Here is a 13920-nt window from a genome sequence, read left to right as displayed (position 1 = left end):
ACATGTTATGCACTGAAAAGACGAGCCTTGTAACACAGAAAAACGTGTCTGCAGTGTTCCTGCACATTTGTTTTTTTGCTTTTAAAAATTATTTATGTTTAGCGAACCTATAATGAATAAATTTGTATAATTTGTTTTAATTCCAACTTGATAAGTCATACCTTTTATTTATTCATTTTTAATTTAAAAAATATTATTTTTGCAAAATTTTGTAGTTAAATTTCAGCAGGAATTTAGTTTAAAAACTATTATATAGACAAGGAGGTCTATACTACTATTTCAATAAGTTCAAAATTCATCGGTGTGTGTCAGTGGTCCTTCTTTCAACATAATTGGTACTGGGAAACTCGGGCCGAGTAGTGAAAGGCCGAGTACTCGGCCAAAGTGCTACTCGGTACGTCTCTACTTGCTTTTTTTTCACATTTTTTAATAAATAAGTTTTATTTACTTTGGGACATTAAAATAGAGATTTATTCCATTGAAGCATTACAAACTTCATTATTCTCAAAATTTAAATTTGACTTCTATAAATGATTGCAGAATATTATATATGCTTTCACTTTTTTTATAAATTTTAATATCTGTCTTGGACAATATTCAATTTTTTGCAACTACTCGGTATTGGCCGAGTATCGGATCAAAATTTGGCCGAGTACCGAGTAGTTACCGAGTACTCGGTACGTCTCTAATGATAATTAACATCTTAAAATATATTAAGAGTTATGCAAAACATGATTACCTTTTAAAAACATTTAATAAATACTTAAACAGTTAACTAAAAATTTTATTTTAATTCCAGAAAACAAAATTACAAATGTAACGACCAGCAACAGGCTCATGGCCCAGCTAGGCTGGTTCTAGTCGATTTATTAGTCCCCAATGAAGATCAATGGCCCTCTTAAAGCTATCCACCCCCTTGCTCATTACCACCTCTTCTGGTAAGCTGTTTCAAGTGCCCACAACCCTGCTAAAATAATAATTTTTCCTAATATCCATGTTAGCCAGAGATTTAAATAGCTTAAAACAATGACCCCTCGTCCTGCTTACGGTGCAAAACTTTAATCCATTAACATCATTCATTTTGACAAATTTAAGCAACTGAATCATATCCCTTCTGATCCTCCTTTGCTCCAGGCAGTCTGCTATCAATCTAAATCTGAAAGTCCCCTTACTAGTCTAGTTACCCTTCTTTGAACTCTCTCCAATACACAAATATCTTTCTTCAGATAAGGCGACCAAAACTGCACAGCATACTCCAAATGGGGTCTTACTCAACTCCTATATAAAGGCAGAACTTTCTTAGATTTGTCTGAAATAGATCTATTATAAACCCAAGCATTGTTGGCTTTGTTACTTGCAGCTACACTGTTGACTAAACTTGAAATTCTGATTTATTAAGATACCTAGACAGGGGTCTGGCCAGAGGATATTTGGGTCCGTTAACGGACCCTTCACAAAATCCCGATCAAACAAAACGGACCTTTCACAAAATCCCGATCAAACAAGATCGGATCTGTCACAAATTGTTTATTGAAAGAGCAAATTTGAAAGCAAAATAATGCATATTTCTGTGTATAAACCGATCATTTTTGGAAGCTTTTTTTAAGTCAAATTAGAGGGATCAGCTTTTACAAAATCGGCTAATTTTGAAGAAAAAAAAAATCGGCACTCTTGCGATGCTCCTGCAAGCGATAAATAATTGCTACTGCCAAATAAATATAATGGTTGTTTGTTTTATCACAGCTAATTAGCAGCGGTGTTGTTGTAAACTTTTCTGAAAAGGCATTGGTAAGCACTCCCCCCCCCCCCCGCTCATGATTTAATAAACAATAATAATATATATCTGCGAAATGAACTTAGAACTGCAAAGGGATAGTAAGGGTGAGGAAAAAATATGATCGCTTCAGATAGGGTTACCAACTTCAAAACTATCACCACTTTGCGTCTGGCGTTGAACCTTTATAATGACTTGATTTAGAAAATATTCTCATCATTTTGTCGGCTTGTCAATATTTGCGTTTTTACGGTGCGGTGCGATGTTTAATTGTTATTTTGGGAGAAAATTATATGGATTTTGATTTTTCGATGCTAACAAGGATGATTAACTTTAAATAAACTCTTTTAATTACCGTTTTTTTTTCTTTAAATGTCTACATTTTGAAAAATGCAATCTTTTAACATCCGATATGAGAATCATATTTTGTTCTTTTTTCAAGCTAACTTCGCTTTATTAGGATTCAAATAAATGAAAAGTCTCCTATTTTTGTTAGAACTCTCATTTCAAGTTTTTAAAGCAAAATTCCATTTTCTGTTATGAGTCAAAAATTAAAATGCTGAATAGATGGTTTATTTTATTTTATTATTATTTTTTTGGGGGGGGGGGGGGGTCAACTGTGTCCACAGATATTAATGATAGGTTATCATAGGACTCTAAAATGCAATTTTAAAAATAATTTTATCAAAAATATTTCTTTTACAAGCCGTTTTTATACTTTTGATGCCTTCACTTTGAGAATTGCGATCTCTTTGCATCCGCTATGGGAATCCGATTTTTCGAATTTTTGATGATTATTACGCTTTGTTAAGAGGTAAACAATTGAAATATCTTTTTATTTTTGTTAAAATCACGGAATTTATAAGTTTTAAACGAAATTCTGTGCTTTTTAAGAGTGTCTTGGGTCAAAAAGTTGAATGCTGAACCCTATTCTGAATTTTGTTTTATTTATTTATATTTTTTTTACAATTATTTTAAATATTGTACAGAAATATATCTAGTATAAAATTTAACATAATGCAGAATGGTAGATAAATATTGATACTTGAAAGAGCGATGCCTCCCCCCCCCCCCCCCCGCCAAATATCAGAAAAAAAAATTCAGAATGATTTTCTCGCCATAGAAGAGGAGAACACTCAACTTTAAGTTTAATTGATGTAGTTTGTGCCATCTCTAAATTCTAAAATTTCGTTTTAACAATTTTTTTTTTGCGAAATTTTGATTTTTCACAAAACTAATTCTTTCTTCACAAAATTATTCGATTTTTCACAAAAAACGGACCCTGTGAAAAATCCTGGACAGAACCCTGCTAGATCAATAACATTTTCTGCCTGACTAATGATTGAACCTTGTAAACGATAACTTGTATGCTTATTTCCATGACCTAAGTGTAGCACTTGACATTTGCCTACATTAACAGCCATACCCCATTTATCTGCCCACTTAGTAATATAATCTAAATCCTCTTGAAGCTGTTTTACCTGCTTTTCATTTTCTACAATCCCCATAACTTACATCAGCAAAACAATTCAAGCTTCCAGAAATATTCTTTGATGTCATTCATAAAAATATTAAGCAAGAGAGGCCCTAAAACTGAACCTTGAGGAACCCCGCTTAGAACATCATTCCATTTAGAATGATTTTCCCACATTCTTTAAAGGTACAAATTAATATCTTAAATAGTATATTAGGACTTTTAGCTAAGTACATTCACTTGAAAAAAAAAAACAAATTTTCAACTTTCAATTTATAATTAAATAAAATATTACTCTTCAAAAAGACAGGCACATTCTTAAAAGCAAAATACCTTAAACTTATATTCCAAAAAATACAGGTAGTACATAACTTAAGATACATCTTAAATACAGTGTACAAAGTTACTCATAACAGGTTCATTTCTTAAAAACATTAACGAACCCATACTTAAATAATAAACTTGACAGATTCAAAAATATCAAAAATTAATATACATAAAAAATGATTGGTGATACTCTCCCACCCTCTTCTCTTTTTTTCCATTTTCATCATCATTAATAGTTTTATTTTTATTTAATTTTTTTAGGCAAAAAAAGTATTTAATAACTAGAAAATAAATTCTTTGCAGACAGTTACAAAAAGTTAGCATGCTGGAGTAGATTTTGATTTTTTCAAAGTACATAAATATAAATAAGTAAAGTTTTACATGGTATTATAAAGAACTGTTATAAAACATTTAAATTTAAAAATAGTAGCTAATCATTGCAACAACTATGCATAAGAAAGTAAGCATTTATGAAAAATCATGGACAACTTTGAAAAGTTCACAAAATCCATGTAATAAATGTCATTAATTATTGGATATTTTAATGTTTTTTTCTTAAAGTAAGAAAAAGAGCAAAAATCTGGGGACAGGCTAAATTTTTCTGCGGGCCATAGTCTGCCAGACCACCCGTTGAGAATCTATGTTTTCTGTATCAAGGATCAAGCCTAACCTGGTGCCAATTGCTACGCAGATTCTAATCACAGCACGACGACACAGGCAAATTGGATTTGCCCCAGTATAGACTAAAGTCAAGATTTGATAGTTTAATTTTATGTTATTTGTTATTAAGGCAATTGTGGAAAAGTTAAAATATTGCCTTTATTATTGTCAGAAGTAAAAAAACGAAAAATAAAACTATTTGAAAATTGCATTGTAATAATTCTGCAATGAACAATTAGCTACCGCAAAACTATGATCATCTAGGTTCTTAAAGAGAGTAAATTTTTAAAAATAAAATCACTTTAATTTTAACCTCTTGAATTCAAATTATGTTTTTCTTTTCGTAAACACTAATTGTGATAGGATCTTACTAGTTTTGTTATTTAAATTGATCTATATCGGTGCTCTTTCCTGAAAAACTATTTTACACAAAAACCTTTTTTTAATGCAAACTTCGCTGGAGGATGATTAAGCCCTGAAAAAAAGTATGAATAATAAAGGAAATAGTATAAGATATAGTATATAAAAAGATAACTGAGTAGATTTAGTTTTAAAGACTAATTTCGCATATAGATAAATTAGAGTTTAATTCAGGATTCGGCGGGTTGTCAGTTACGTTATGTAGTTGTTTATAGGAGGTCCCGACTTCAAAAGGTTATTAAAAATTAAGAGATCATATATAATTAGTTAAGTAGGATTTAAAATAATTCATCACATAGTAATTTAAATTTGTATTTTATAATTCGATGTTTAGTTTAGTTGATTTTTGTACTGGAACTGTAAAATAAATTTCATTTCTATGTTTGGGTAAGAAATATAGAATGCGAGTGTAAGCAGTTATATTTTGCTTTTTAGTTCCTAGGTATTTTTTGAAGGCTGTTTTTATTTAAAAGTAATTTATAATAAAAGTATTGTTCAATAATGGCCTGATCAACAACGAATTGCCAGTTGAAGTCTTACCTAAGTTTTAGCATAAAATTAAAAACAATTATAACTCATGTTTTAATTACCTTGGAACAAATTTTGTCTGATGTAGAAAAATCAGGTTTATATAGATATTTAAATAATTTTGCGAGCCTTTTGAAATTTTCTTCACATTGTTGGATTTATGCCAAAATATTGATTAAAAATAGAATAAACTAACAATTAATAATTTGATTATAGAGTATTGCATTGCCATCTGGTCTGAGGTCGCTTGGCAAATTTCAAAAGAATCCGATCGCAAGAAGTGGGCAAAATTCGAGTTGCAAGATTCCCTTACAAGCTACATACAGGTGAAGCTAATAAGCGTATTAATAAAAATCAAATGTGATGTAGAAACTTGAAGAAAAATCTGTCAGCACTTCTTGAATTTGTACAACCATTCTGTAAAGGGTCCTGCCAGATTTCTTCAATCGAGCCCTGCATGTGCTAAGGCCGGCTCTGGCACCATGATCCATTTCTCAAGAAAATTTTAAAGCAATAAATTTTCTTAGAGTTATGTCAATCAAATTTTAAAAGTAATTTATGTTTAATTTGTTTGAATGTTTAATAATAAACCACTTAATTGCATTATGAAAATTTAAAAAAGTTACTCAAGACTATTTAATCAAATTCTAAAATTAGGTTTAGCAAAATAATAACCTAGCTTTGGGACAAATGTGGAAAGTTGTAATATTTCTTTGCATTACCTATACATTTCACATTAAACAGAAATAAGCTGCTTAAAATAAATTTAAAATAATAGAGATTTATTACTTGCTAGCAGGGACGTGCTCAGAAACTTTGGGGCTCCTCACAAATGACTTTTATGAGTCGCCATCCGGGGTTAACATGGTTTTACCGCCCTCGGAAAAACTTGTTTTCCCATGGTTTTTACAATCTTTTAGGGAAAAAATACCGATGGTATGTTTTATTGTTTGTCATTTTTGTATACATGTTTGAGTTTTTAAAAGTAAATTATGGTTAAAACTGTTCATGTTTAAATGTTGTAAACATGCACAGTTCTCATTTTTCATTAAATTAAAATCCATTTTCAGTGACTGATCACACTACAAGTTATTACGTAGTTTACAACAACACTTACTCCCTCTCCCCCATCCTTTAAAATGAGGGACTTGGGTGGGGGGGGGAGTGAGTTATAAATTAAAAAAGGCAGCAGTTTACTTGATAATAAAATGTGAATTTTAAATGTTTTAGCGGGTTTTTGCATGCAAACTGTTTGATAAATTTAAGAAAAAAAACTGGTTCTAAAACAATTTGTATCGATATTTTTTTAAATAATGTATAATGAAGAATAAATGAAGATGATTGCCAACTTTTAGAATAAACAAAAAAATGCTCTAATGGTTTAATATATTTTAATAAATATTATATTAATGCTTAATATGTTGTAAAAATTTTCATGTTAAAAAGTACAATTGTTTCTGTAATGTTATTCAGGTATTTAATTTTCAAAAATATAATCTTTAAGATAATTCATTCATCGAAATGAATAAAATTAATTTTTTACTTCTAAGCTAAAATTTTAAAAGGCATGAATTTACAATGTAATCAAACAAAAGACAAGAGATTTAGATTTGCAAATCAATCTGTCTTTTTAACAGTCTGTAGCAAACTAGCAAAATATGTTTTATGCTTGCCCGTACAGCGAGTTAAAATAAGATTGTGATCTACATTGATATAATACACGTGTAGCACAATTAATTATTTTATCTTAAATTAATATTTACTTACTGACACATTTTTAAAATTTAATGGAACTATCAATTTAAGTTTTCAATAGCAGAAAAATTGGTCCTATGTCCTTCCTAAATAATTTAGAAAAGAAAAAATCTAAATCTGAAATTCACACACAAGATAGTTCTCATCTTATTGCTTGCTCAATGACCCAATTGTTATTTTCTAGTATGAAATAAATATATTTATACAAAATAATAGATGATTATAAACTAATACAGCCAGGGTTACTACTTTTTGTAAAAAAAAAGTAAACTCCGGAAGAAACTGGACGAAATGAAAAATCCAACTGATTATCCATATATAAATTTATTGTTACAGTGTAATAAAATTAGTTTATAATTCTAATACATTATATAATTATGAATTAATCATTTAATTTAAATAGAATGACAACTTTAGAATTTAGTAAATCAAAAAAATATATTATATATATAATTACACATTACAGGGTTCATACTCAATTTGGATAAAAAAAATTCCATGACTTTTTCAGGACTTCATAAAATATGTCATGATCTTGTTATACAAAGATAATTATACTATTTAATGTAAAAATTGTTATGCGAATGCCACTACCTCATTGGAACACTTAATTGTGACTGAAAAAAATCGGTGCACACTGCAGAAACTAATATAAATTATTCTTATTTGTCTTTATCATACAAATTCAAACAAAATAAAAATACAGTGAATGCAATACACTGATGTTTAAATGTCCAACAAATACGTAATAAATAGAACCGAATGGTAATGCATAGGACAAAAATTGAATGAGTCATTACTAAGTTTCCAATAAATGTTATTCATAAAAACATTGTCCTTTGGCGTAATAGTGCATCTAATCATCCATGTAACTTGACAGTATATACATTCATAAAAATAAAGCCATGTTTTTCAGTAAATTCCTTTTGCTAAACCAGATATTTTAGTTGGCCACAAGGATTAGTTTTGCGAGCTGTATATGTAGGGTACTACTGTTTTAGAGTATTAGAATTCCCTTATTTCTATGTTCTATTGCCTGACTAAATTTCATTTTCTAAACCCTTCAACTCATTAGGATAAACTCTGGTAAATGTAGAATGAATTTTTACAAGTAGTTGAAACTAACTCTGATGCAATTGAAATACACTTTGAGGGGACGTGACAAAATCAAGAATGTGCAAGTCCACTACTACAGAATACAAAATATAAGAAGTGCTGAAAATAATGGTGAATTCACAATTAGTGATGCCCTAGTAATAATATCACATTACAAAAAAGGCGAGCGGCTGTTACAGAAGCAGATGAAATTTGATTCTAAAACAGATTTGTTTTCGAGATCGTTCAATTTATATGCAATATTACTAAATCACTCAATATTTCTAGCGCTCTTTTAGCTATTGTTACTTTTTATTGTCTAAGACATTTTTCTATGACTTAAAATAAATTTCCATGACTTATAAAATACTAAATTTCCATGACTTATAATGAAAATACTAATTTTCCATGACTTTCCAGGATTTCCATGACCTGTACGAACCTTGACATTAGTGCAACTAATTTTAGATCATAATTTAAAAGTTAATAAAATTTAACAATGTGAATAAGCTATTGGGCGTGATTACACTATTATGTATTACAATGAAAAAAAATAAACTTAATGGAATAGTCAAATGAAATGCTTGGAGACATACATACAAAATGAATATTTATAGACTAAAAACAATAGACTTGTGTTTTTCGCATTTTATTTATGTCACCCTATAGTAAAATATTTATGTACTCTGCATGTTTTTATGGAAATGTAGTGTCATACAAATTACTACTTAAGTAGGATTGTGGGTACTCGGAACAGTGTACCGGAAGAGATTAATGAGCAAGGGATTCGATTGCTTTAAAATGCCCATTTATCTTCATTGAGGACTAATAAAAACTAGGAACAGCCTAGCTGGGTTCAGAATCAGTTGTTGATCACCACATTATTTATATTACAAGAACAGATTTCACTTCATGTCAACATTTCCTTTATTAATATACTTAGTAGTCCCCCTTTTTTTAAAAATGTTTAATGTTTTGAGACTAACCTTTAAAAACTTGTTTCTACTTTTTAATTTTATAAATTAATATTATGTGCCTCCACATCACAGATAAAAACAAAAATGTACAGCTGATTTGGTTTATAAATGCTATTACATGCATTAAACCTTATAAACACTCATTTGATTTATATAAACACTTGCATAAACTTTAACAGATCTTGATTTTCATTTTAAAATATTTTTCAATCAATTGTTTATATATAGTCAAACCTTGATATCTCGAAACCCTTGATATCTCGCAACAAAAATTCCCCAGCATTTTCTATAAAAGCCCCTATGTGTTTTCCAAAGTTATCTCGAAATTTATTTTTTGAAACCCTTGATATGTCTAAATTTTTGCACAGAAAGCAATTTTTGTAGTAAAACCAGTTCCCAGGGTTCATACTCAATTTCAGAAATAAAATGAAGGAGTTTGAGGGAGTAAAATGAGATTTTGAAGGAGTACTAATGGGCTGTCATTAAATGTTGCACTTTTTTCAACATATTTGACCCCTTCCCCTTTTGTCACTTCACCTTATTCTTCCTCTTGTCACATGTCACATTTTTATAATCATATTGATATAACTGTATGGTGTCACTTATTGACACCCTCTCTCTTCTCCTTGTCAAAATTTCATGAACCTTTCTCCCCTACAAAACATTGCCCTTTTTACAATATCATAACTGCAATTTACTAAACAATTGTTTTTTTAAACACAATCACTTAATGTAGTGCATCTTATGTATTTTTGAATAGTTAAATAATGATTAGAGAACCTGACTTATGTCGTTCAGAGTGTGGTGGAGAAAAACAATATAATCATAAAACTTGAAAAATAGCCAAGCACCATTTAAGCATGTTTTATTTCAGTTATGAAATGTCTGTCATATAACAATATTTTCACCTTCAACTTTTATGACTTCTATGATCAATTTGCAAATTACATCTTTATGAAAAAAATGAATACACGAAATTACATTAAATTCGCCCTTATTCCTTCGCTCGTGACGAAGTGAAGTTTACGATCGAAGTATTTTATGTTACTGTCATGATAGAGGAAGATTATGTAGCCTTAAACTAAAAAAGAAGGAATTTTGAAGGAGTCCAAATCAAAATGAAGGAGTCTGAAGGGCCCTTCGGAAAAATTTCTTAAATGAAGGAGTATGGGAGGAGTTTTGAAGGAGCGTACGAACCCTGGTTCCCCCAAGGACAATTCCTTAACGTTTCTCATTCCCTCTTTCTTGGAAATTTTGTGAATAGGGGATTAGGGCAAGATAATAGGGAGTGTTGGTATGAGGGGGGTGTTGTGTTTTCCCCAGAGAAGAATTTTTGTGCATTTCTCTCGAACATGTTGTCCACTTTGAGGAAAGGAAATCTTATTTTTTGTCCATCAGTTTTCAAGTAGAAACTGAAAATACGTTCCTCATTTTCATCATTCTGCTTTTTTATCTCCTACAAAATGACTGCTGAAAACTTTTTGAATGTAGAGTTACTGGTTGAAGATAAAACTAGAATTTTTAAGTTGAAAAACCAAAATTGAAATTATTGTTCATTTCAAAATCTTTCTGTGCACTTTTGACAATTTTAAAATTTCAACTCTAATAAAATTTTGAAGACTACTTTATTGATCATAAATCGAAGTGGTCCCATAGTACATATATAAATGCATATAGGGTACGTGTGTAGTTGTGAGAGTTACTCTAGTATAATTTTTTTTAAACCTTGATAACTCGAAATCCCGAAATTTTTTCCCGTCCCGAGAGATTCGAGATAGAGGTTGTACTGTACATATTTATGTATGCTGTTTTTGCATTAAAATATTACTTGAATAGGAAGAATCTATTCTTTTCAATGCTATAATTATGTATTATATTTATTTTTAAATTTCAAACTTTTAACTAAAAACTTTGTTGGGGAACTAACTAAACAATTTTGTCCGGGACGGTTTTTCCCGCATTTTTTCCAGGGTGGACAAAATAGGACAACCCTGAACATAGCTTATTAGTGAAAATAAATTATTGCCAGCCAGCAAATGAAGAAAGGCAAGTAGAATTTCTTAGGTTTTTACCGGGAAAAACAAGTTCTCATGACCTTGTAAAAAACCAGTTTTTTCCGGTAAAAACCCAACCCCGTCACCATCGACATTGTTTACCCCTGCATCCCCCTACATATATTCCACCCTCACTCTTCATTTTCAAAATCTCTTGCTCCCATCAGGTTCCGGCGTGGGCCAACACGTGTCCTTCAAACTCCTTTTTCTTAACTTCTCTATATAATGCACATTTTTATCAAGTTCTCAGTCTTCGGGTGGGAGCGGAATTATGTTATGTTTTAATTTTGAGCTCTTAACTTAAATTCTACTTTTTAAAGGTAGGAGAGGGGATTTTCCTTTTGTTTGAAACTGAATGCATAACTTTTTCACATTCTTTCTAATAGAAAATTTAAATTTTCGCTAATCAAGTAAGATAGAGAAGAATCTTTGGGGATTTACGAGTATCTGCCAATGAATTCATTCGGCCCACTAATTTCAAAAATAAAAACTCAATATTATTAGCCATGATATGTCTGGATTCGCAAAGCCAAAAGTGGCAAAAAGTTCAATCAAGTATGTTGGGAAGAATGAAGAGTTCATAATTAATGCAAATTCAAGCCAATTGTCCCTTACTTTAAATTAAAATATTTTTTAACCATGGTGTCCAAATAAATGTGCCTCAAGCAAGTTCAAATGTACCCCCATGTAGGGGCACATGGACAGTTTTTACATTTTTAATTTCATACATTTTTAAAATGTTGTCGCATCTCCAGATATTTGGGCATGCACAGTTGAATGGATTTGGTTAAGATTATGACTAGTAAAAAAAACGGAAAAGGTTTGTTTATGTGTAACAAAAAATACAAGACCTCCATCGTGTGCCCCTTTCTCCCCTACATAAAACAGTAAACACTAACATAACATTATAGCAAAAACAAGTTTGAAACATTCCTAATCTATTTAGAGTTTGTTATCAAAGAATTGAATTATCAAAGTAATTAAGAAATCCCAAACTAATATTCTGATATAAGTCTCAATTGTATTATGCACAAGCCCCATGTCTCCTCCAGCCCTTGCTTTAAGAAATGAATCCATTTCCTATGTATATGAGGCACATTTCCAACATTTAAATTATGTGGGCGTGTTTTAAATCGTTTTTTCGCTATGATATGCACTGAGTACTACTTGCTCTTTGACCCCCCCCCCTGAAAAATTAAAAATGGGCCGTGATATTTTATCTCGTTAGAAATACAGTCACATTTGTACACTACTAAATTTCCTTCTATAAACATTAATTACGTTAGAAAATACTTGACAGCTTTAATCTACATTGAAAATATCGTTTTGAAATTATCATTTGCAGCTCACAATTTTTCAAACTCAATTTAAGTACTCTTTTGCAAACATCAAACGTTTAAGTCGCGCAAGACTTGCCGACATTTCAAATTTTCCCGCCTGCAATTAAACATTCATTCTATTTTTTCCTTTTAGGATGGGGAGGTTCGCTAATTAATCCAGATATTTCATAACATTAGAAGGTTTTTTTTTTTCCTTTTTTCTAATTTTCTACCTGGGAAAGAACAGTAGTTATTACTTTTTATCAAGACGAAAATTGGCAGGTACGCTTGCACCTGTATAAATTAAACAATGCCGAAACATTTACAATGGCAATAATTTTACTTAAATATAGAAGCTACACGTTAGAAATAAAATAAAGGGGTTTTAATAAACCGCTACAACATGTTGGACATAGCAGCGGCCCTTTAATGCTGTTAGAAAATTGCACCCCTTTCACACAAACACATTCCCCCTCTGTCATTCACTTTAGGCCTAAGAGGTGAAGCGAGTACACCCGCACTTTAAAGAATTGTTCCAAACAATCAAAGAGCAATTTCATTAAAATCGCAAAATAAAATGTCGGAAATTTACTTACTTTACAGTACTGTGCTCATAAGTCAAACTGACAAAAATGGTTAATCCAAATAAAACAGCGGTAAAATCCACAAAGGCACAACACACGAACAATAGCCACTCTTCAACAGCTATCAGCGAGAAAAGCAGCCACGCCAATTCTAGTTATTCTCAGCGGATTGATATCACTCCTCACAGACTCTTCATTCAAAATGCCGGTTATTTCAAAAAATAACTTAAAGAAACTTTAGTAGCATTTTAAACAAAGTAAATAATGATACTTTGGTTTTTAAGTATAGTTTAAGAGTTAAGACAAAGTAAAAGTTTTAGAAAAACTAATTTCTTTTCTGAACTACGTTTTGAATGCGCAGGAATATATGCGCATGAATTGCGTAATGCGCGATTCAATGCTCGAAGTTTTATAAACAAAATGCTCGCCTTATGTAAAAAAGTTGACATTCTACTGACGAAAAACCACGTGACCTTCGCGTTTTGTTTTTCCGTTATTTGCTCCTATTTTTTCACAATAATTGTCATTTCTCGTGCTGGCTTTTAAAATGCAGAGCTTTTTTTCTTTTCTTTTGCGTTTGTCCACTTTTTCAGCATTTAAAATGCAAGCAATGTCATAAGATCATACCAAATGAAAGGATTTGATTTTCGATTTACACACTCGAAAATATTTTTATGCAGATGCAGTGCAAAAAAAAAAAAATCAAAATGTGTTATTTTTATTTGATATTTTTTGACTGATATTTTCAAAATGTTTTTTTTTAAGTATAATTTTTATTTGTTTATTTTTTTAAAACTTCTATAAAGACACGCGAAATCATTTGACAATAAAGTTGGTGAATACAAAGTAAAAATAATTTTTTTTTTCTTTTAGAAGACAAATTTTTCACAAAATGATCGAAATCTTTTCATTTGAATAACATTGTTTTCATAAATTGTAGTTTCAGGAAGAAG

General features: G+C 30.5%; 1 protein-coding gene across 1 annotated transcript in view; it reads right to left on the bottom strand.

Moving 5' to 3' along the window:
- LOC129228213 (lethal(2) giant larvae protein homolog 1-like) overlaps nt 1-13109 on the bottom strand; it is a 62014-nt gene extending 48905 nt beyond the window's left edge. Inside the window, exon 1 of the mRNA XM_054862876.1 lies at nt 12980-13109. The gene's annotated coding sequence lies outside the window, so the exon portion shown is untranslated. The remainder of the gene's footprint in view (nt 1-12979) is intronic.
- Between the last annotated feature and the right edge of the window lie 811 nt (nt 13110-13920).

Source organism: Uloborus diversus, chromosome 8 (genome assembly GCF_026930045.1).
Source record: "Uloborus diversus isolate 005 chromosome 8, Udiv.v.3.1, whole genome shotgun sequence".
Taxonomy (NCBI): Eukaryota; Metazoa; Arthropoda; class Arachnida; order Araneae; family Uloboridae; genus Uloborus; species Uloborus diversus.
This window is presented reverse-complemented; position numbering and strand designations above follow the sequence as displayed.